The sequence below is a fragment of the Suricata suricatta genome, chromosome 2 (genome assembly GCF_006229205.1).
Source record: "Suricata suricatta isolate VVHF042 chromosome 2, meerkat_22Aug2017_6uvM2_HiC, whole genome shotgun sequence".
NCBI classification, from domain to species: Eukaryota; Metazoa; Chordata; class Mammalia; order Carnivora; family Herpestidae; genus Suricata; species Suricata suricatta.
Genome location: NC_043701.1, coordinates 90010755 through 90035539, shown reverse-complemented (window position 1 = coordinate 90035539; position 24785 = coordinate 90010755). Strand labels below are relative to the sequence as shown.

The 24785-nt window shown below is 36.1% G+C and overlaps 1 protein-coding gene and 1 non-coding gene across 2 annotated transcripts in view; both read left to right on the top strand.

The window, feature by feature from the left end:
- LOC115275305 (diacylglycerol kinase beta) overlaps positions 1 to 24785 on the top strand; it is a 296124-nt gene that overhangs the window by 5974 nt on the left and 265365 nt on the right. The gene's annotated exons all lie outside the window — the stretch shown is intronic.
- On the top strand, positions 4449 to 4592 carry LOC115286173. Its single transcript, XR_003905917.1, has one exon. It is a non-coding gene; the product is annotated as a small nucleolar RNA SNORA57 (small nucleolar RNA).

Here is a 24785-nt window from a genome sequence, read left to right as displayed (position 1 = left end):
TTAAGATCCCTTTGGAGTTCCATCCACAAAGTTATCTCAGGATGAGATTACCTCAGTGAAATAACTAGACGTTCCTTTATGTTTCTTTTTTTCTTTTCAGAATCTTGGCTTATATTATATTTTGATTATTCATGATGATGGAATTGTAGTTAAAGACATAGGAAATCAATTCCATGTAAAATATCTCAGTATGCAAAGATGCCCATTTGAATTTCATTATTTCCTTCTGAGACACTGTGATACAGGGGTTAACACTTAATCTTTGCATTCAAATTGCACGGCCTCAAATCTTTATTACTGGGGTGACCTTGAGCAAGTAACTTAAATTCCATGGTTTAGATTTCTTTGTAAAATATGGATAATGAAAATAATATCCACTTCATTGAATTACATGGTTTAATCTTGTGTGTAAGAGGTTTAGAACAGAAGGAACATAATAAATACTCAAAAATGTTAGCTATTTATTACTTCCAATTTACTTAGGATGTTTCTCAGGTAGAAAGTAAAGTACTAATAGCAAAGAAAATGTTCTAAATAAAATCTAAATCTAAGAGCTGTTTCCATTTTAGTTTTATATTAATAAATATTTATGAGACTTATAAAATCTATCAAATGTTATAAGAAACAGTCTCTCAATAGGATCATTTTTACTTATTATTTTGCCCAAAAGGTTTTATTGAATCATAAAAAAAATGGCAACTGGTAACAAAGATAAATTAGATAGCACATGTAAATACTTTCAGGAAAGTGGAGGACACACAATCAACCCTTAGAAATTTTATGTTTGGGGACGCTTAGGTGGCTCAGTCGATTAGGTGGCTGACTCAATTTTGGCTCAGATCAGGATCTCATGGTTTGTGGGTTTGAGAGGGCATGGAGACTGTTTGGGATTCCTTCTCTCCCCCTTGCTCTGCCCCTCCCTAGCTCAAGTTCGTGTTCTCTCTCAAAATAAAGGAATAAACTGTAAAAGATTAAAAACAAAGAAATATTGATTATTTTCCCTGCAGCTAGAACCATGAGAGGTCTCACTTTTCTTCTTTTAGCATTTTTAACAGGTAGTCATAGATACCATTTCTTTAATATACAAACTGATACCCTATTTTCATCCTTATGGACTCTTCTTCTGTTTGTACCTATGCAGACTGGGAAAATAAGATCTCTTATGTAAGGAAATCTATTATTATGTAGATGGACTCCTTTTGAATTGTATGAACTGGAAAGGAGGAAGAACCAGAGGTGCTGTGGAAGAGCATTACAGGATCCTTGGCCTGAAAACAGAGCTTCAAGCACAAAAGAGGAGTTTATAGTTTATTCAGCAACTTGTTTTGCTGAGACGGAGAATGTAAGGAAATGTTTTTTCCTGGGCTTTTGACCAGTGAGGAATCCCCTCACTGATTCCCTCATGAAAAGAAGTAAAGACAGGGTAATTCTCACTTGCCTGCCTTTCTTAATATTGTATTTTAGAGATTGTAAGTAACACACAGGTACCTCTGGGGATTTTTAAGGTATTTTGTATAAATAAACACAGTCCCCAAAACTGTTACCTTAAGACACAGAACTACTAACACCAGGATCCTTTGTTTTAATTTATTTCATTCTTTTTTTTTAAGTTTATACATTTATTTATTTTGAGATAGAGAGAGCATATGAGCAGGGCAGGGGCAGAGAAAGAGGAGAGAGAGAGAGAATCCCAAGCAGACTCTGCCCTGTCAGTGTGGAGCCCAGCACAAGGCTTGAATGCACAAACTGTGAGATCATGACCTGAGCTGAAATCAACAGTTGGACATTTAACCAACTGAGCTACCTGAGCGCCCCTATTTTATTTCATTCTTTAGTCATTGATGAACTACTCTTGTCAGGCAATAGGCCGGCCTCAGGGAAGGAGGAATAAAATAGGGGACAAGTCCCTCCAGCACTGAAGGTACCGCAGTGAAAGAGCAAGATACAAGTCAATACAATACACACAGAAGCAAACACATGATTTATTGTTGTATTAAGTGCTATGAAAGAAACAAAGACCTGAAACAGAGAAGAACAGAGGTCCAATTTACTGGGGAACAAACTGGTTTCAAGATTCATAAGAACCATTTCCATGTGCCTCCCATCCATTATCCTTTGATAGAATACATTTCTGGTGTTGACAGTGATGAGAGGAGGATTATGCACCTGAAGTAATCCTGAAACCAAGACAGATGAACTCATGGTGAATCAGAATTTTAGAATGATTGAGCAAAACATTTTCATTCAGTCAGAAACATGACTCCCACATTGCTTTTCCCTTTACCTTTATATTACAGGGTTTTTCAACTTGTGGCAGCGTTTAAAGATTAGAAAAACGAAATTCCTTAATGTTGCTTAGTAACTTGTGTTGCCTGTCATTTTGGGCTGCACATAAACAAGGTGTAACTTCCCCACACTTGTCCCAAATTACTAGAATTGAGAAAGAGCACACAAGCCGATGAGTCACTTGCTATCCTGTTGTTCTTAATAAGAGTTCTGGTTACCAAGAAGGGTGCTTTACCGTTACATAATGTTATTTGCCACCCCATATGTCGGAACTTTCTATTTGGCAAATAGAGTTTCCTTCTCTGTCACACACTGAAGAAAGCATAGCATGAAAACCATTCACGGTGGGCCCGTTGCTGTTTGGGCTCCTGGTTTTGAATGCACTGTAAACATATTGTGAAGGTGGAGTGGTAAAGGTTTTTGACCATCATGTGGAATTATCTTTTCGAGCCATGGATGCTTCTGTCATTCAAGTCACTTGCATAACTCCTTGCTAGTACATTTCGTGTTCACGGAACTATATTATCTTTGTAAGACCACTTGCAAAGCAAAGCAAAGCATAGCAAAAAAAATGATTTCAGTGTGACTCTAATAATACTGTTGTTCCTTATGTTAGACAATGTTTCTTAATTGTTAAAATTAGAAACTTTATAAAAATAAGAGTCTGTTAGGTTTGGTGTATATGGCAATAGTATGGGGGTACTATACTGGTCAAAATTTATTCTCCACTATGAAATGTCAAAGCTGTGTCAAAGGAATTAACCTCTGTGCCTTACCTTTGGGGAGAGTCCTGGATAAAGAGAATGTGCATAAGCTTTGTTTCTTTAACATCTGTTTCGCTGATCCTAATAAGTTAAAATCCAAATCTAAACTATATTAAGACATAACGGAAAATTGTTTGGGGAGTGCTATTATGTGTGTTAAAAGAAGAAAAAGGCATGAAAGCTTTCCTTATCCAAACATTAAACAAAATTAAGTAGTTTTCTATTTTAAGGACTTCTTATAGTTCTTCAGATGCAAGTATGTGCTGGAATCTCTAGGAGTGGGATTTAGTACAAATTTCCCTGACCTTGTTTAATCACAGAATCCTTTCTTTTGGGAATATCTATTAATATCTCTTTGAAAACCTCAGAGCACAATTTACAGGTCTATTGGCATTCAGTTGTTCATATAAAAAAATTTTTTTAACATCTCTCATACATCAGAGTAGTAAGTTCTGGGAAGGAATTTATGAATAAAACCCAGACCTGACATTAAGTGGGTCCTAGTTTGGAGGTTAGAGGAAGACACATGGATATAAAAATTATAACACTATGGGTTCTGGGCAGTGATAGAAGATGGAAGGATGGGAAGTATCTAGTAGTATGCTATAGGAGATGAGAGTAAGAGAATAAGAAATTCATTACAGATATTTTAGAATTTGAGTTGGATCTTGAGAAAAAGTAGGACACAGAGATGTGTCTAGAGATTATTATTCCCTTACTCTGTTGAGGAAACCAGTACGCTTTTCATTTCATCCAAGCATAACTTCTGAGTGAATAATTGGCTACATAAACTAAGAGATGAGAGCCGCAATCTGGGAAAAAGATATATAAATTTGGTGATACAGATAGGACTTGATTCCTTTGAAGTAGATAGGACTCCCTGGGAAAAGAATGTAGAGTGATAAAAAGATAATTTTAGGTACACATCTTGACGAAGTTTTAGAGTATATTGGAAAAGATGGAATATAAAATGTGAAAATGAATTGTCACAGAGAAGGAAAATAATAGCAGAAACCTGTGGTATTTCAAAGACTAGGGGAAAACATCCTAAAAGAAAGACAAAGTAGTCACCCCTGCTAGATGTTGCTGAGAGGTTGAGATGAGGAATGAAAGACATCCATTGGATTTGAACATTGGGAGTTCATCATGGTTTTAGCTAAAGCTGTGTTGCCATGGTGATTGGGGTGAAATCCAGGTGAAAATGTGTTAAGGAGTGAGTAGGAGCTCAGGAAGTGGAGATGGAGTGACTCATTCAAAAAGTTTGTCTATGAAGATTTGAAAGAAAGAACTGTTTTGGGGAATAATGGCAATTTGAAGGAGCTTTTCTAAGATGGGGGTTTTTGAGCATCTTTAAATATCTATGAAAAATCCCAGTGATTAAAAACATAAAAGTATACTTCTCCTTTGCTTGGTGGGGATCAAGTAGGTGGTCCTCACTCCTGGAATGCACTGAGGAAGAGGAAGAGGGCTCCAACATCCTTTGTACTATGTCTTTCTATATCTTTCAGTCCACCAGTTCTACCCTCAAGTGTCAGGACACGGGTTCCAAAAACAAAAAGAAACACAAAACAAAATTTAGAAAAGTAAAGGGATGTTTGATGGATACCTAAAAAATGTGGAATTGAATAGGGTCTAAGACGTCGCGTGTAAATTGACTTTGACTAGCTGTTAACACCTTCTATAGAGAAAGAGGGAAGGAGGTAAAGAAAGAAGCAATCTGAGTAGGTATATGGACTTTACAGTGCTAAATTGAGGATGCTTTTGGAATTTAAATATTCTTGATAGAATCTGAATAAAGTGGATTGTTTTTGAACAAGGTCAGAGGACTTATTGACCTAGACATGTGCTAGGATCTGGGTGATATTGGGGAAAGGGGCATATGAGGAGGTGGGCATGACTTTACAATGATGGCCTTTTATGTCAGTACGTGATACTTTTTAGCAGCTGGGGAGGGTGACATTAAAAATTACAGAGCTTATCCAAGAGGTATCGTTTTATTTCATTTTCCCTTTTACATTGCCATCGCCTATCCTCTCAGTATCATTTATCATCTTTACTACTTCTTCAGATTTAGAAATTTGAATTTTGAATGATAGTTTTCCTTTTTCTTATCTCCTGTTAGCATTATGATTGAGTTTTTTTAAATTAAGCTTATTTATTTTGAGAGAGGGAAAGAGCTGGGGAGGGGCAGAGAGAAGGAAAGACACAATCCTTCTTTGAGAAAGGGGATCAAACACACTCTCTAAGATCATGACCTCAGCTGAGATCAAGAGTCAGAGGCTTAACCAGCTGCACCACCCAGGCACTGTATGTTATGATTGATTCAATTATATAGGTTGACAAGTCAATTAAAAGCCTATAGAAATTTTTAACCAGTTTACCATAATTGGTATTCCACTCCATTGCACGCTAACCATTGGCCAATGACTCTGTTCTGAATCTTGATATTATCTGGAACTTCTCATCTTTAAAATCATCAATCAAAAAATAGTAATCTTCTTGTTCTGTCCAGCTCCCACCAATCTCCAGCACCTTGACACATCTTGTTTTCTTCATAACTCTTTTCTCATTCACCATCTCCTTATGATCCAGCCAAGATCTTGTATACAACTTAAATAATTCCTTCACCCAAATCTTTTCTTTGTAGTTTTTTCCTTCCATTTCACATCTGGCAAAATCCTCACCCTTTCTCAATTGAGCAGTTTCTCTTTGTTTTCTCACTTGGGGTATGGAATGCTATCAGAAATCCCAAAACTGTGAAAACTGGTGCCATAATAAATTTGTGATCTCCCATCTCGGTCTGACCCCAGTAATACTTCTAAGTGCCCATGTTTCATTTCCCTTTCCATTCTCTGCAGCAGACATCTCGTAAAACTTTGCCACACATGTACTTGGAAATTCCTTAAGAAAATATTTAAATCTTATTGCCCTCTTCCTCTTTGTGCTGTTTACTTTTATTTTTGGTATTGGTATTTAAACATTTTAATTAAATTATTTAATTAAATTAAATCTTCTTCCCCACTGCCCCCATCCAGCCCCTGTACCCTAGCTTTTAGACAGTTTCATACCATGGCCCCTCTTTATCCTTTCAAGATTATAGATTGCCACTGTATTCTCTTCCAATCCAATGTTTCTTTGACATTAAGCTGCTTAAAATATCCTTTCTGTCAGTGTTCCTTTCTTACCTTACTTGCACTCTCATTGTGTCTTTGATTCCTTGTTTTCTCTGTGATTACAATGATAGCTGGTACAAAACAGGTACCAAAGAAAACAAAAACAAAAGCAAAAAACCAACCAGAAAACAAAACCAGAAAAACACTGAATAAATAAGTGAATTTTGAAGCTGCCATGTTCTTGACTGAGGGTGATGGGTTGTCTCCTTAAGAATTTCCTTTAGTCAACAATGTTTTTATCTTTGAGTTTACTCTGTTAGAGAACTAAGCAGCCATCTCTGTTCTCTGAAATATACTGTCCAGTTTTCAGTAAAGTCTGTATAGATTCTGATCAAGTCCCTGTCCTCTGTCATGTTTTTCCCCTTTGTACATAGTAGTAATAAATATATTTGCTTATTCTGGAAATAATATTCAATCATGTTATTCTAGTTTGAGAGAATGAGATTATTCTTAATTTGAGCATATTCAGTAATTGGTGCTTTATTTCTATAAAATTAACATTTTAAGTTAGATTTAGGCATTTGTTTTATTTGTGACACATTTCATGAATTGATTATTGGCATTCAATTATCAACCAGTACATGAAGAAGTGGAAGGCTCAGAGTTATTTTCAGTATCTGACAAGAACAAACATGGAGACTTTGAGAGCTTATCGGAAGTAAATAGTAGGCTAAGAGGTCACACATGTGGAGAGAATAGAAAATAATTTAGTCTGTTTTCCCAACCACTATGTCACTTTCTCATAATCCCATTTAAGGGATGATGTACCAGTGACAACAGAAATAAAATATTTTTCTCAGCTACATAAAATACTCATTATGAGAGGAGTGAATAAACATGTACAGAAGAGTTTTATGATGAGTGTAATTCATCAGTGGGTGGTCACTTGCTTTGATTCTTGCTTTCCCATAGCCCTATCTTCCCTCTATTCTTTCCGCAGAATTAGGTATCAACTAATAAAATGAAGAAAGCATTTTTAGGAGGGAAATATGATTTATATCAAGCCTTACTTTCAAAATGAATTCATCCACAATAGTACACTAGTCTGCTTTGCAAGTACGTGGTTTTCACTTATGTGTAGCTCTAGAAATTATAGAATTAGGTTGTCCTTGGAATAGATTTTGGATTCCTAATACCGTATAGTTTTACCTAAGCAATATAAATAAGGTTAGCTGTGACCTAAAAAAAAAAAAGTCATTTTGCTAAGAACACAATATGGTATGTGCCCTAATTAATTTGTAGGATATTAAAAAATATAACTTCACAAGGAAATGAAAGCTGTGTGGAAAGAGATGACTTTCAAGCAGAACACTCTATTAGAGCATATGATTGTGGAAATTCTCATAAGCTGATATATTGTAAAAAAATTAAAATGTTTAATTTTTCCCTCTTTTTTGTTTTAGACATTACTAAAAGATCATTATCTATGTGATATTTTTTCCAGGGAAACAGGAAAAAAATTGAAAGTTTAATTTTTAGTTTCCAAAAATGGCTTTGATAAGTCTGAGTTGAAGCAATTGGGAGGTCATCTTTGCCTTTGCCTTATGTTGTCCAGATTCCATTCATTCCACACTTTTTGTCTTTGTAGATTTTAGGTGGAATTTTATGCTCTTATTTCAGGACTCTCTTCTTTGTACTTCCTGCTTGAGTGCCAAGCGACTAAGTACAAAGGATTCATTGATACCTATGACGACTTGTTAGTTTGTTTATGATGAGCAGTACATTGGTGGGTGGCCTTTTACTACCCAAAGAATGCTCATTCTCTCTTAGGTGATATGTGTTTCTGTTTTTAAAGTTAATACTGATTTGTGAAATGAGCTTCCTCTCCCATCTACTTAGGGGGTGGGGAAGAGTTTCTAACCAGGGTTTGTGGTAGGCCAAGGCCAAGCCTATTGCACTGAAAGTTGTGTTGGTTTGATGAAGCACAAGAAATAGAACACAGGAGTATATATCTGTGGTGCAGCAAGTGTCTCACAACAAGGAAGAGGGCTGGCCCTTTCAGTGTCGCTGTGATCCCCTAACGAGATGGTTATAGAAGACCAAATTCCTACAACTTGTACTGTGCTAACTGGGAGGATGCCTCCCTCTGCATGGGATTCTGGTAGTATTGAACTTTGGCTTTGCCTTTGTGTGGAATAAAACAAAGCCTCGGGGAGCATCTACTGACTTGCATTCTTAATCTCGTGTTTATTCTTTGCAAGGATTCCTTGCCAGTATAATTGTGAATCAAAGCAAAAGCCAAACGTAGTTGAGTCATCGCCCTAAGTCTTGCCAATTCTAGAACCTGAACCAGCTTTTTTGTTCTGACCAGCTTAGCATCATTGGTGATAAAAATGGTTTTACTGGACTGGCTCATAGATTCCTGGCCACTTTCTGCATAGTTCAACACTTCCTGGCTTCTACAGTTTGAGGGTGTTCCTCTTTATCCATACCTTGCCTGCCAAGGTGCAATCTATGTGGTCTTATTAAATGTTTTAAAAATCATTAAGCTTAGAGAAATTCTAACAGGCCAGTAAATATTACAGATACCAGTTCTTATTTATTTTTCTTCCCAATTTCAATTTTTTAAAAATTTATTTTATTTTATTTTTTAAATGTTTTTTATTTATTTTTGAGAGACAGTGAGGCAGGGGAGGGTCAGAGAGAGAGGGAGACACAGAATCCGAAGCAGGCTGCAGGTTCTGAGCTAGCTATCAGCACAGAGCCCAACCTGGGGCTTGAACCCACGTGCCATGAGATCATGACCTGAGCTGAAGCCGGACACCCAACTGACTGAGCCACCCATGTGCTCCTCAATTTAAATTTTTAAATGAAAGGGCTCAAACATTACCACATGTAGCTGCCCTTGAAACTTAACTTCATAGCAATGTTTTACATTCTAAGCAATGACCTATTCTCATAGCTTTCAAATATATGGCTCCTTATTCACACAGTGGTAAAAATAAAGAGGGCCAGTTCTTTTGGACTTAAGATGCCCCATGGGGAAGTAGCCTCTTTAAGGGCAGGGCAAAAAGGTATTGAACTCCTAGTTGGTATAATGGTGCAGAAATTTCAACATTGGCATATGATGTGAAGAGAGCCCAGATGTTAAGAAGAGTATCTATTATATCATGCTTCTCCTTAGGACGTCTGTCTCTGTGCCTTCTGCTAATTCTGTAGCCAATTGTACTTTGTTGTCAATATATACCTACACTTAAGTTGGTCTTAAAATTTATTTATAATTTCCTAATGATCAAATGCATTTGCTTTTTATCAATTATTGCTATCTTTAGCCTCTTTTCAGAATTTGCCTCTTTTGATAGTTTTGCAACTCTATTCTTCTTTGTCATTGGTAAGACCACACTATTAATGTTATTTCTGTTTATTCAAGCAGTCAAAAATTGTTCGGTGACTACCATTTGCCAGGTATTTGGAAAACAATGCTAATAAAACATATACATAGTTTTTTAATGTGTCTTTATAAATGACTATAGTTTAGTGAGTGATGGATAATAATTTATTATTTAATGTATAAATATATTTTGAGCACCTACCTGGTGCCAGGTTCGATTCTAGACATCAGAAATGGAGTGTGGAAACAGTACATGGGCAAACTTACTTCTTCATGGGGTAGTTAGGAAGGAACAAGTATTTAATATAATTTTATATATAAGTGCAGTGATGAAAAGTAAATCAGGACAAGTGGAAAGGAAGTGACAGATAGTGGGTGCTATTTTAAATAATGTACTATTTTGGGGCACCTGGGTGGCTCAGTCAGTTAAGCATCCAACTCTTGATTTCAGTCATGATCTTGTGGTCAGGAGATCAAGTCCTGCCTGGAGCACTAAGCTGGGCATAGAGCCTGCTTAAGACTCTTTCTCTCTCTGGGGCACCTGGGTGGCTCAGTCAGTTAAAGGCGACTGACTTCGGCTCAGGTCGTGATCTCATGGTTCGTGGGTTCGAGCCCCTCATCAGGTTCTGTGCTGACAGCTAGCTCAGAGCCTGGAGACTGTCTTTGGATTCTGTATCTCCCTCTCTCTCTGACCCTCTCCTGCTCATGCTCACTCTCTCTGTCTCTCAAAAATAAATAAAAAACATTTAAAAAATTTTTAAAAAGACTCTTTCTCTCTCTATCTATCTCTCTTTTCTCTCTCAAAAAATAATGTGCTATTTAGATTTATCAAATATGTCCCATTCTTCCATGGACATATTACATTTGAAATGCCTTTAAATTCTCTAATAGGTGCTATTAAATAGGCAGTTGGATACATAATACTGCAATTAAAAGAAGTTGTTGGAGGGGCGCCTGCATGGCTCAGTCTGTTGAGTGCCAGACTCTTGATTTTGGCTCAGGTCTTCATTCCAGGGTTGTGGGATCTAGCCCCACCTCTGGCTCTGTACTGAGAATTAAGCCTGCTTAATGTTCTCTCTCTCTCTCTCTCTCTCTCTCTCTCTCTCTCTCTCTCTCTCTCTTTCTCTCTCTCTCTGTATGTCTCTCTGTTTCTCTTTCTCTCTCTCCCCCTCTGTCTTTCTCCCTGCTTGTTGGAGACGAAAATGTGAGAATTATGCAAAGATCTGGGACCAGGAGTGGGGGATATAGGGATTGAGAGTAGATAGAGAAGAAGATCCAATGATGAGCCTTGAGGAGAGTAAAAAGGAGCAGCAAGAGAAAGCTAGGAGTTTCTCTGGATGCCAAGTAAGTGTGCAATAGAAAGGGCTGTTGAAATATGTCACTTGTTACTGAGAAGACAAGCAAGATGACCATGTGAATTGACCACGGGATTGGGAAAGTCAGTCTTTGTTGACCTTGAAAAGAACAATTTCAGTTGAATCTTGGAACACAAGTTAGACTAAAGCAGACTGAAGTGAGAATTGTTGGTTGAAGTGGAGGGAAGACCAATCAGATAACGAAACAAAGAAATTGGAAATTATATCTGAAATGAATGGTCCAAATATAATAGTGTTATTTGACCTCATCAAGAGGGTTTGAAAGGCTTCATGAAGAAATTATTGTAAACTAAGGCCAGAAGAATGAGTTGGTATTAACTAGATAATAAGGCAAAAGTAGAAAACCTTGTAAAAGACTAATACTGCAAGGTAAATTTGGGAACTGAAAGCAGTTCATACAGGTTGGAGTAGGGATGTATGTGTAAAGGTGGCATGGAAATGTTTTATCTTTTTTTCAAAAAATTTTAAGTTGATTTACTTTTCTATAGAGAGAGGGAAAGTGTGCACACACACAGTGTGGGGTATGGAGGGGCAGAGAGAGGGAGAGACAGAAAATCCCAAGCATGCTCCATACTGTCAGTGCAGAGCCCAATGTGGGGCTAGATCTCATGAACTGTGAGATCATGACCTCAGCCAGGATCAAGAGTTGGCCACTTAACTGACTCAGCTACCCAGGTGCCCCAAGACTGTTTTATCTTTAACCTTAGAGTGTTGGACATAATGATAAAAAGGAGATGGGGATATGTGGACATTATTATCTATCTTTTGATGAGGTTGCTCTAGCTGTACTGTGTATAGGGTGGATAGGTAGGTCAGCACGATGGAAGTTGGGTAGCTCATTAGCAGCCCAAGATGGGGTAAGATAGTAATTAAGCTGAGTCATAATTGTTGCTTGCATTACAGCAGTGAAGATGTAAAACTGGAGAGAAAGAGAAATCTGAGTGGTATTTATGAAGTGATATTGATAGTGCTTGTGGCAGTCTGGATATGAGAATATGAAGAAATGTAGTAGAGAAGTCAAGCATGATCCTTAAATGTCTGGCATTTACAGTAGAAGAGACTCAGTATCTTGGTGTTAATTGGGAGAGAATTAGAGCAGAATTCCACTGGCTTGCTGTTGTTTTTGTGGGCCTTAATGGATTTAGTTTATACATTTGGGTTAGAGGGACCTGTGTGCCATTGTCACCTGCCTTTTAGACCTACCTTTCTTTCCTTGTTTCTCTCTCTTTCTTTTCTTTTTTCTTTTCTTTTCTCTTTTCTTCCTTTCTCCTTCTTTCTATGTATCTATCTATCATCTTGACTTCTCAAAAATATTAAAACTGAGTCCATCTTGATCCCTCCAAATTTTTCCTTTCCCATCATCCCAAACTCAGTCATCTTGTAATGATTTCTCCTCCTAGCACCCTCTCAACTTCCACGCCAGCAGACTCATGATCTCTCCTGACTGTTCTCTTTCACATTTGCCCTTTTCTATTTTTACCCACACTGTGCAATTGCAAACTCTTTAATTTCACTCCACTGTACTCATAACCTGCTATGTTGTCTTTTCATTTCCAAATCCTTCCTTGTTTGATACTTTTTTTTTAATTTGAAGTATTGATTTTCATACTTAAGATTCTGATTCTTCTTTTGTCCCTGCTCAAAATAATTCAGTGTCTCACCTATTTCTTCTAAATAAGCTGTAGATTCACTTTATCCTGGAATTCAGACAAAAAAAAAAAAAAAGAAATCTGTAGATTTTTCTTACCCTGCCACACTGTGGAACACTGTGATTAGAAACTGCCTGGCTTAAATCCTGAGTTTAGTTTTTACTAGTTGTGTGGTTTTGGTTGAGTTATTTAATCACAATTTTCTATTTTTCAAATGAGATTAAAAATAGAAACTCATTTACATGGTTGTTTTAAACTCTAAGTCCATTAAATTCTCTTAGCACAGTCCCTGGCACAAAGCTAGCACTCAGTTAATGCAGTTTCTGTGATTATTCTGTTAGCCTCCCCCCATTCCCCCTGTATGTACCCAGCACATTTAACCACTTCGTGAGCATGCCTTTTATTCCTCTGATGTGCTGTTTTATACTCCTTGCATTCTTCTGCCTAGAAGGCTTTCTCCTTCCTCTCTTGGCAGCCTTTCCCCACAACGCAATTCTTTCATGTCTAAATTTGTTCATCTCTTCAAGTACCAGCTCTTTTCCCTCACCAAGAAACATTCCTTGTCTTCCCCAGCCTGACCTGTCCCTGATTCCATGTGTAGTTACCCCTTATTTTTATGTATTTTGACACCTGTCTTATCAGCTCCTCGTATATAGTCAGGTATTTGGCTTTCTTGCCTCTTCTATGAGGTGGCCCTTTTGTATAGGGATCCTATTTGCATAGCATCTATAGTTTTTGCAATATTAGTGAACAGAAGATTGCCAGTGTTAGTGGGCAGTTCCCTCATTTGCCTGAGAATATTCTCTTTTTCCTTTCCCAAATAGACTGCTTTTGACTCTACTCCTCCTCAAGACACACCTAGTTACCTGTGCCAGGTCTTTCCCATAAGGACAAAGCTTTCAAGTCAGCAGTCCACTAAATCCGTAAGGGCTAATGTGTTTTCAGTGCTCTCAGGAACTCTCAGTGCATTTAACTAAGCCCTTCTGGCAACACTGGCCCTGTTTTTGTGTTCCAAGTCGTTAGTTTTGTCTTATTTTGTTTTTCTCAGTTATACATAATTTGAAGGAAGCCATTTCAGGGGAGGTAACTGAGCACCAGCTTAATACTGTTTCACTCAGAGATGGGCTTCTTTAAAATTTAAAAAAAAAGTGACATAAAAAAGAATATTTAATGTCTTTTCTGTTTCCTGCATAATTTCCTCTGGTCTCAGTTCTTCTGGGCCATGGCCTTTGGATTACAAAGTGTCCCTTTTAAGGATGTTCCAAAAGCATGAATCAGGATTGACTTTTACTTTATCCATCACTATACTTGTGGTAACGTACACAGCCCGAGAGGAGGGTTTATTTTTCCCCTCCGAAGGTTGCAGATTTTGGAAATGTGCTCCAAGAGTAATGATAAATTGAGTGCTGCCTCAGAAAGAGTCAGGCTGTCAGGGAACATATTTATCTTCACATTCGGGAAGCAGAACAAAATAAGTACAGACCTTTTAAAAACCTGCATGAAAACTTGCTAAGGTAAGGCAGAAGGTCAGTCTGACATGGCTTTATATCCACCTTATTTTTAATTTATGGGCTTCATGGGCATAAAAAATAACCTAAAATTTGTGATCATTCAAAGATGAACATTGTTTTTTCCTATAGTAATGTACTACTGAGGAAAACCTGATACTTAAATCGTTCTGTTTCCTTCTGGTTTAAGAAGAGGTATCATGATAGAAGAGAAAGAAATAATTGTATTTAAGAAATAGTCTCTTAAGTTTTCCTAAAGTACATATCTGCCTACATAATACGTTATTGGAACATGGCTGAATGAATTTATTTACCTATTACTTATGGCTGCTTTTGCACCACAACTAGAAGAGTTGTGTAGTTGCAGCAGAGACCTTTTGGCTCACAAAGCCCAACATATTTAGTCTCTGATTCTTTAAGAGAGAATTTGTTGTCCTCTGGCCTAGGAGGAAATTCTGTCACAAAGGGAAGTTTCTACTCGGATTAACAAGAAGTTTGCTTTAGTTGTGAGAGATGACAGGATTGTAATGGGAGCGCCTGATTATTAATTGGTGGTCTTATTCTATGGATTTATTTGTTTGTCAAGTATAATTGGATTCTTCTAAATCCAATTAAAATTGGTTAAAAATGAAAAGACAATGAATTAATAATCTCCAATTAAATCTCATCCAACTAAAGTATTCGTTAGGGTTTAATTGGAGATCACAGAGTCAGGTATTGTTTGCGGAGCTACTGAGTCTACTTATGTGAGCAAAATGTCAAGTAAACCTCTAGGTTTAGGCCCCCTTCTTCTTATAAGAGGTTTCCAAAGAGTGACTATCCAATTTATTCAGCAGTATCAATAGTGACAGAGGTTAATGTAAGATCATATAGTTTGAGTATAGACTCCTAGCAAAAATCATGCGAATTATCTTTATCTCTACCTATGTCTATCATTCCTACCTCTGTCTATGTGTGAATGTTATGAGTGTGTATTTTTCCATCTTAAATATTTCTTTTTTTTTTTTAGTGATTTTACTTATTTTGAAAGAGAGAGAGAGAGAGAATGCACGAGAGCATTGTGTGCATGAGCAGGAAGGAGCAATGAGAGAGGGAGAGAGAGAATCCCAGGCAGGCTCTGTGCTGTCGGTGCAGAGCCCATCATGGGGTCCCATCTCATGAGCCATGAGATCATGACCTGAGCTGATATTAAGATTCGGAGGCTCACCCAGCTGAGCCACCCAGGTGCTCTCATCTTAAATATTTCTTAAAGAAACTTCAACATCTGAATTTATTATATATTTTATGTATCCACATGCTTTGTGTTCTAGCTATGTTTTTGTTTATTGATCACTAGCAGTCATTAATATTCATCCAAATATTACTGCTATGCTAGGTGCTAAAGGGGAGCAAAAAAGAATGTTCCAAACTTTAACACACCTTCATATTTGGTGTAGACAGACAATTAATACAGGACAAACAAATTACATAATTATTTATTACCTTTTCATTTGAAAAGAAAGGCACAAATAAATATATGGTTCTATGAAATGTTCACATACTGCACAGACCAAGATGTAGGACATGCCCAGAAATCCTACTGGTGTCCCTTCCTTGTCATCCCCACTCTCCAAAGAAAATCATGGCTTGACTTACAACCTCAGAGATTCAAACCTGAGGTCTTGTCTTTTCTCTCTTCTTTTCTTTTTTTTTCTCTTCTCTTCTTCTCTCTTCTTTTCTTTTCATTCATTTGTTTTTTGAGAGAGAGAGAGAGAGAGCAGAGGAGAGGCAGAGAGAGAGAATCCCAACCAGAGAGAGAGAACCCCAACCAGGCTCCAAGTTGTCCGTGCAGGGTCTGACACAGGGCTCGATCCCTTGAATTGTGAGATCATGATCTGAGCTGAGGTCAAGAGTTGTATGCTTAACTGACTCAGCCACCCAGGTGCCCTCAAACCTGAGGTTTCTAAAACATTGAGTTTCTGATATTTTTAAGTCAGGGAATCTGCATTTCTCTCTCCCTTTGACAAGTCATTTCTGGGGATTGGAGCATATGCACTCCCTTCAAGCAGAGGTCTGCTGATGCAGGAGCCGCTCCCGTCCCCAAGGGAGGGCAAAGCCCCCCCAGGCCCACCTCATTTTGTCACTGGCCTCATCTGCTGATACTAGAGACACTGGTCTTTCTCCATCTCTTATCGCAGTTTTATTATCTTTGTATTTTTGGCCATTTCATGCCTTTTGTACAAGATAGTATAATATTACATATAATTTTATATAAAACTTCATATATATTATATGCATTCCTTTTTGTTATACTTATTTACTTACCTAATACATACAAATTTAGCAGATGCTATATATAGAAAATAAAAACTGAGTTTATTACATAGTGCCATGATTTGGTTAGAAAAGTAACCAAAGCTTCCCCTAAAAAAGTAAAAGTTTAGCTAAGATGAATAATGAGAAGTTGGGCAAAAACAAGAGGAGAGGAGAAGACGTATTTTGGGAACATTGCTTTATACCATTCACAGTTACACTAAATACTTGACTCTAACAATCTTGTCAATTGTTTTTCTTCTGGAAAGCTTGTTTCTGTATGCTCAAAAGTGAAATATCAATTTCCCATTCTTCTTAAAACTTCAGCTATCACCTTTTATTGCATTCTCAGATGGCCATGGCCCGTATTTTATATAGAAACATATAACAAGAGTTCAAAGCTTAAAACAGGGAATTCAGTGCTGTCAGTCAAAAAAACCATCCTCCCCACAGCTCCTGCTTTCTGCTGTTATGGGAGAGGAAGATTTGGTTCTTGGGTGGGATCTAGGAACTTGGCGAATACTCTGACCATCCACCACTGCACCCTTCTCATGGACCAGTAGCCATTTCATTCTTGCTCTTGCGGTTTCATCCGTGATTCCTCTTTCTTCCCCATACTCTCAAATACACTCACTTAGTTTCTTTTTACTCCAAAACCTACTACTCTCTTTTTCATGACTTCATTTGAGACCATCAAAATTTCTTGCTAAGGAATCATTTGCTAAAGTTGCAAATAAACTATGGAACGAGTAAGTTACAAAAATAGAAGACACAGCATGAGGAATACAGTCAATGGTATTATGGTGGTGTGTGATGACACATGTTAGCCGGACTAGTGGTGAGCACAGCATAAAATAGCAAATTGTCAAATCGCAATGTTGTGCACCTGAAACAAATGTGGCATTTGTGTCAACTCTATTCAAATAAAAAAATGGCTTTCAGAGAAATACAAAATGAACACATTTCAAAGATTTTATTCAATTCTTTAATTAGTGAAGGAACTAGTAAAATGTCAGCAATGATTCAAAAGAGAATTAGAAGACGGGATATTTACAGTGCTGATAAGTTAAAGGAATAGAGAAATGGATTTACTAAAAGATACTAAAGTGGTTGGGGTGCCTGGCTGGCTTAGGAGCTGGCTCAAGCATGCCACTCTCTAGATCTCAGGGACATGAGTTCAAGCCCCACGTTTGGAATAGATTTCACATGAAATAAATAAATAAAATCAGGGGGGAAGGTCCATGTGGCAATAAATAATAACATTTGGGTTATAGTATAAAAGTCATTGCAGTCATTTCTTTTCAACAACAAAAAAATAATATAAAATTTTCTCAGAGAATGATCATTGGCATTTCCCTCAGTTCTACAAGTTAACCTTTATTCTTAGATAGCTGGAACTTACATTAATAGTAGATAGGAAGTTGAACAGAGGTACTTTGACTCTAGAAAATCAGAAAATCTCCACTTAGGGTGCATCTGGACACAAATACCCAATCACTGTACTGAAATGACAGCTAGTAATCCTTTAGCCTATTCCCAAATGCAGACCCATGTTTATTACTTAATTTTCTGCACACACTTTTTTTAATTTCTTTTTTTTAATGTAACACAATTTATTTTTTTAACATATGCAATTATTTTCCATCATTTACAATACAGTAGTTACAATGACACTCCAAACAGAAAAGCAAAGTAAAAAATCAAAACCCCCACTTCTATTTCATGTAATTAGACTTATACAGAAATTAGAAGGTTAGCCCTTAATATATTCTCTAGGAAACCAAGAATGTTCTTTTATCAATATTATTATATAAAAACTTAAAATGGGGGCACCTGAATGGCTCAATCAGCTAAGTGTCCAACTCTTGATTTAAGCTCAGGTCATGATCTTGTCCACAAGTTTGAACCCCACATCAGGCTCTGTGCTGACTGTGTGGGGGCTGCTTGGGTTTCTCTTTTTCCTCTCTGTCCCTTCACTTCTCTCTCTCTCTCTCTCTCTTTCTTTCTCTCTCAAAATAACTAATTAAAATTTAATAAATTACAACACCTTTATAAACAAAATATTTTAGTCACATTCAAATGTGAGCAATATTTTGAGAGTAAATTATTTTTATTTATATAATAGGTAAAAGGTTAATTCCTCCAGGGTTCAAGACTATACAAAAAGTTATTTAAAAAATATTTCGGAGTCCTAGAAGTAATTCAACAGGATGAGAGCAATCAGTTTATAGAAGTGACTCTAATGGGCAGTCCAGTGAAAGGATGACCCACCTCATTTGTCCCAGAAATGAAATGATGACCACACACCACCATCCACAGCAATATAATCCAAAGTCTGCCTATCAGGTTGGTAAAATGTAAAAGCATTTAATGATAACCAGTATTGACAAGGGTGTAAAGAAATTGCTTTATTATAAACTATCAGCAATTCTGTTAATGCTATGGAGTATTTGGAAAGCATTTTGCTATGACTTATTAAAATCCAAACTCCCCATCATTTTTGACCTGACAACATCATTACTGTTTATTTATTCAATGAAGTAAAGATACTAGAATATAAAGATATATGGTAGAGATTATTTTTTGCAACATTACTTATTATAGCATAAAGCTGGAGAAATAAGAGCAAATTAACATCAGTGGGGATATGTTAAGTAAATTACACTTTCTCATATAATTCTCTGGCCATCATAAAGAATGAGTTACAATTGCCTATATGCCTGTTCTATTTTTAAAAAATGATAGAATGTGTAGCATATGATCATATCATGAGAAAATAAAAACTAATGGCAAAGTAATATTCCATGTATATGAAGAGGTTTTATAAGCAGAGTGTTATGTACTAAGCTTTACCAGTGGGTATATTAGATTATGAGAAGGAGACGAGATTCCTAAAGACACTGATGATTTTGATACTTTACCATTTTGTTAAAAAGAATATTAATTTTACTATTTTGCATAAAAGTTTATATTCCTGTACCATATTATAACTCCGCCCTTATGTTCAAAATCTCTCAAAGGGCTTATTTTGTGGAATTTGAATGCAGTCCACATCTCTTACCCCACCTGTAAGTCTCTTGAGGTTGAGTTCCTATTGCTCCAGCTTGAACTTGAGCAGCTTTAGCATTCCTTAGCTGCATCTAGAAACAACATCCCGCTTTTCGTTTATTTTGCAAAGTTAAAATTCTTTATTATCTTAGAGCCTCCCCACTTATCACCATGCCTCCTGGGAGGACCACCTTTCCAGTACTCAGGCTGATTCTGTTTAAATGTCACTTCTCTAAAGTTTCCACTTTGATCCTTAAATAAAACTTATGTCCCTCAGTGAAATAGAAACCAAGTTGATGCCTTATGACTCTCAGAATTGCTAAGTGAAGTTTTTGGGTATGCTGTGAAAAATGAGCTAGCTAAATATTCAGTAAGTAAGATTTGTAACAACTAGAATCCTGTTATGAGAGGAAACAAGGATTATGTATTCAGTTGTCATTTATTACGTACATGAAAGTGTCTGGGTTATTTCACATTAAAAGAATTTCAACTTGTCACACAAATATCTTATGGGGGAAGATTATTTCAACATAAGGTTAACATACCATGGAGAAAATAAATGCTCCTCCTTGATTTTTCTTCCCAGCTGTAGGAGCTGCTGGTATGAAGGCTTTTGTTTGATAAAAGAAAGGAGTTTCACAAGTTTCTTTACTAACATACGTGTTTAGAATCATAGGCATGTTCTTTGGACTTATAGCCCTAGGTGATTTCAGACAGGAAAAAAAAAGTTTTGGCCACTTGGATTAGAAACTTTTAAAGACATAAATATTTAGATAGACTGCAAAGAGTTCTGACAAGATAAAGTATAAAATATCCAGATAGCTTAGAAGAAGAGTTAAGTGTTTTATATTTAGGGACCAAACTCCCAACTGAAGTGATAAAAACAGTCTGTCTCTTTCAAGTGATATATTTAAGTGCATTCCTTTACTGAATACAGAGTGTAATTTTACCATATTCAATTGTTTCAAAATTAGATATGGCTCACCAACAGAAACAAATCAGGTATCTAAACAGGACATTCTTTCCCCTCGGGTAATGGATATTTTGAAATACATTAATACAGGTCATTTTTGTTTGTCATTATTTGGTAAGAATTATACTACCTTGAGCTGTGATGTGTCTTGGTACACAGTACTTTAATAAGACAATATGTCAGGAATCTGTATGATATTTTGTTCTGTCTAGAACATGAGGCCATGAGTATATCACTGATTATCATCACATAAAAAAGCATGGGATTTTGAGAACTGAAATATAGCAACTTATAAAGCTGTAGCGTTTATTTTGCTGGGTGTTAAATAGATGTTGTTGGCTTTTGGTACAAAGTTGAATGGCCTGGGGGATATTATTATTGCCCATAAACTAAACCCTCTGCAAGATTCATAATAAATTCAATAGGAAGAAAGCAAAGTTAGTTTGTGAGATATTTTAATAGATCACATGGTATAAACAATACATATCTATCTTCTTCAGTTTTTTATATCCAATAAAAATGTAGTTCATAGGGACTTTTCACCAACTTGCAAATTATGCAGTAAAGTGTGTAATCATATAACTAGTCTAGTTCTGACAATCTTTTAAAACTTCACTGAAGGGATGTTAGTACAATTGCAAAAGATCAAGATGAAGCAAATGGTCAGAGTTTTACTGTATATTACCATTATGAATGCAGATAAAATAAAGAGATAAAAGTGTTAATTTTTGAATTATTATTGGCATGATTTATTTTCTGGTTAGCTTTATTTATAGATTAATATGTGTAAAGGTCAGACAAAGAATTTTTTTGACAGACTATATTTGTATGTGTGCATATTTCATGGATAAGATATTAGCTTTCCCCCTTCTTACTGAGTATTCCCAAAGCCACCATAAAGTTAAATGAAATGCAAAATTTATTTTTGCCCTTCTATAGGCACAAATATGGATTCCTTTTTGAGTACATGGTCATATAAACTAGGCACTAGACGCACAAAATGTCACAAAAAGTCATAAAATGATAATCAGTGCTGAGGCACCTGGGTGGCTCAGTTGGTTAAGCAGTCCACTTTGGCTCAAGGTCATGATCTTGCAGTTCGTGAATTCGAGCAACAGGACCGGCTCTGTGCTGACAGCTCAGAACCTGGAGCCAGCTTCAGATTCTGTTTCCATCTCTATCTGCCCCACCCCTGCTTACGCTCTGACTGCCTCTCAAAAATAAATAAACATTAAAAAAATTTTCTTAAATGATAATCAGTCCTCACAACTAGGGGTGTGATTTAATTCTCCTATGTATGATTTTCTCCCAAAACCAATCAGCATATTTTCAAATGCTTCAAGGGCCTATTGTTTCTTGAACTCAGCCCTATGGAGAGTTATTTATTTATTTATTGGGAAAACTTTAAAACATGAAGTTAGCTAGGGCACCTGAGTGGCTCAGTAGGTTCAGCTTTGGACTTCCCTTCAGGTCAGGACCTCACAGTTCCTGGGTTCAAGCCCCGTGTCAGGCTTGCAGCTCAGAGCCTGCAGCCTGCTTTGGCTTCTGTGTCACTGTCTCTCTCTGCTCCTCCACTGCTCCTCCTCTGTCTCTCTCTCAAAAATAAAGAAATATTAAAAAATTATTTAAAAAAGATGAAATTACCTTAGTAAATAAATATTTATTAGGCATCTATCACAAACTTGGTTGTATAGAGAATAATCCAAACAAAACAGAAGTATATGTAAGTTATTAACTACTGACATATGAAGCTGTACAAACTATAGGCAAGGGTGACAAAAATGCATCCTGGAGTTAATGCCCCAAACAGATGGTTATAAAGAATATTTCAGTAGGAATGAGACCAAAACTTCGGCTGACTTTCCGCAATAATATTGTAGAGGGTAAATTACACATGGGAATTCTCAGGGATTCCAGTGACAATCAGTGGTACACAGTTAGAAAACTTCGCCTAGCTCCCCAGTATCGCTACATGAGAATAAACGTCTTAATGAACTGTGGTCATTTAAGTCTTTTAATTTTTGTCACATGCAAGTCTCAAAATATTAATGTCTTTATAATTATCTTTCCAGAACTAAGCAGAGTTCTAAGCACATAAGAAGCATGTGGAGATTGAAATTGTAGACACTGACTAATTTTTTTCCCCTGAAAACAGAATTCAGTTGTTGTTACTAATCTGAATTAAATAACATCCAGTATATAAGAAAAGTAGTTTGACATATAGGTTAAATTTGTATTTATAATGTGATTCACTAGATTATAAATATTTAGACTGAATGTACTATAGCAGTGAACTTTGATAGATAGATAGATAGATGATAGATAAAGTAATAGCCTAGCTAGCTGAAGAGATATGTTATGTCAGTGAATGATGTTAGAGAGCATCCTGTGATTAAGGTTGAATATCATTTGTGCAAAAAAAAAAATACAAGCCCATAAAGGCAGCTAAGTTATATTGAGTTAAATATTTTGCAATTTATAAACAACAACAATATAGAACGGATATGGTAGTACTAATACTAAATAAACATTAAAACCTAAGAATGACAAGAAAAATAGTTTAGGAAACTTGTTGAGTTCTAGCTTTACTCTTCTTAGTGTTCAGGGCAAACAAAGATGTAGACCTGATAGTAATGAGTCTTATTATTTACTCAAATTATGCATAATAGTGTGTTAGAAAAGATAGTTTCTTCTGCCCAATACTGGACATTTTGGGATAAGATCATATGTGCATGTGTGTACATGCACAAACACACACATGCAAATTTAAGATATTTAGCATGTATGCACATATTCACAAAAATTTCATAATGATCTTTACTGACAATTATTAAGCAGCAACATTAAATGGCCTTGATAATTTCTCATAATTTATTTTTATAACTAAATAATTAGGGAAGCATAGACATTATGCCAACTTACAATTAGCAAAAGCATTTTACAGCGGGGTACAAATTGGTGTATTTCAGGTATATAGTGTTAAATCATCTATGTGGCTTAATTTTTTAAAAAGCATGATAACTTCTAAAAGCGAATGTTTACTGTGTTCCCAGATTTTAAGCTATAAGCAGATATGGGAAGCAGCATTTTTGTTATGAAGTAAAAGACATAACATTTGGCATTCTGTGAGGATGTTTGAAAAGAATAGAAGGTCCTAGATGGCAAATAGCTTTGGAGGAATGACATTTATTTTGTCTGTGGCTTCCTTTCTCCATAAACATTTCTTTTACTTTGATGTTGATCAACTGTTGTTAAATTATATTATTCTTTGTATTCTGTCCCTGACTTTCAAGGAAATTCATCTTAACTCCATTATATCTAGTTAACTTCTTAATGACACACCAAACTCCTCTCTAGAAAATGGGTATTATTTTTTAACATGGAGGAAATATCTGTTTTTTCACTAAGCTAGCAAGATGAAAAAAGGGTTTGGGAAGGGAAGATATTACAAAGCTCTTTTTCCCTCCTACTTACTTTGGAGAAACAACTTGAAAATTTACATACAGAGGACTGTGCAATTTAAGACTTGATATTGTATCTAATAATAAATCTATGTGGGGGGATTGATTTTGAATAATGCTTTGAATCTCAGGATAAAAAGGATTTTGCTACACTTGGTGCTTTTTCAGTAACAATTAAAAAAAGCAGTATTTCAGTTGACTGTAATCATTTGTATCAATACTCTCCCATTTTTGTCATGTATATATAGCATTATCTATTATCTATTAATATATGGTATGCTATCCTAATAGCATTATCTTATTTACTGTACTATAAAATAGCATAGCATTTTTATCATAATTTCATGATGAGATTTTGTAGATAAAAATTGGCATTCTCATACATTAAGTACAGCTTCTATATTCATATAAATGAATAAAAGCAATATATTTATAGTATTTACTGTCATAGATTTAATTGTAAATGTGGAAAATCTATGCTGTTTCCAGTGCTAAACTCTGTCAACTAAGTTGCCTCCACAAAAATTGCATTATAGTAAATTCAAATCTTCTGAAATGGTCCCTGAGTTAAATAAATCCTGAGGAAAGGAAAGTGGGTGAGGCATCTAAAGACTGTGATAAATCAGAGAAACTCCAGTCCTAATTTTCTGAGGTCAAACTTTCTGATCAGTTGGTGTGTGTGTGTGTGTGTAAGTGGTGTGTGTGTGTAAGTGGTGTGTGTGTGTAAGTGGATTAACTGGGCACACCTCTTCATCTTCAACTAGAAAAAAAATTCAATCTCTGATACATTGGCTGGACTAGTAGAATATTATTCAACGAAAGAATACTGTTTCTAAAGTTTAGAAATTGGGACTGGTAGAGCATGTGACTCTTGATCTAGGAGTTGTGAGTTCCAGCCCAATGTTTGACCTAGATCTTAGAAAA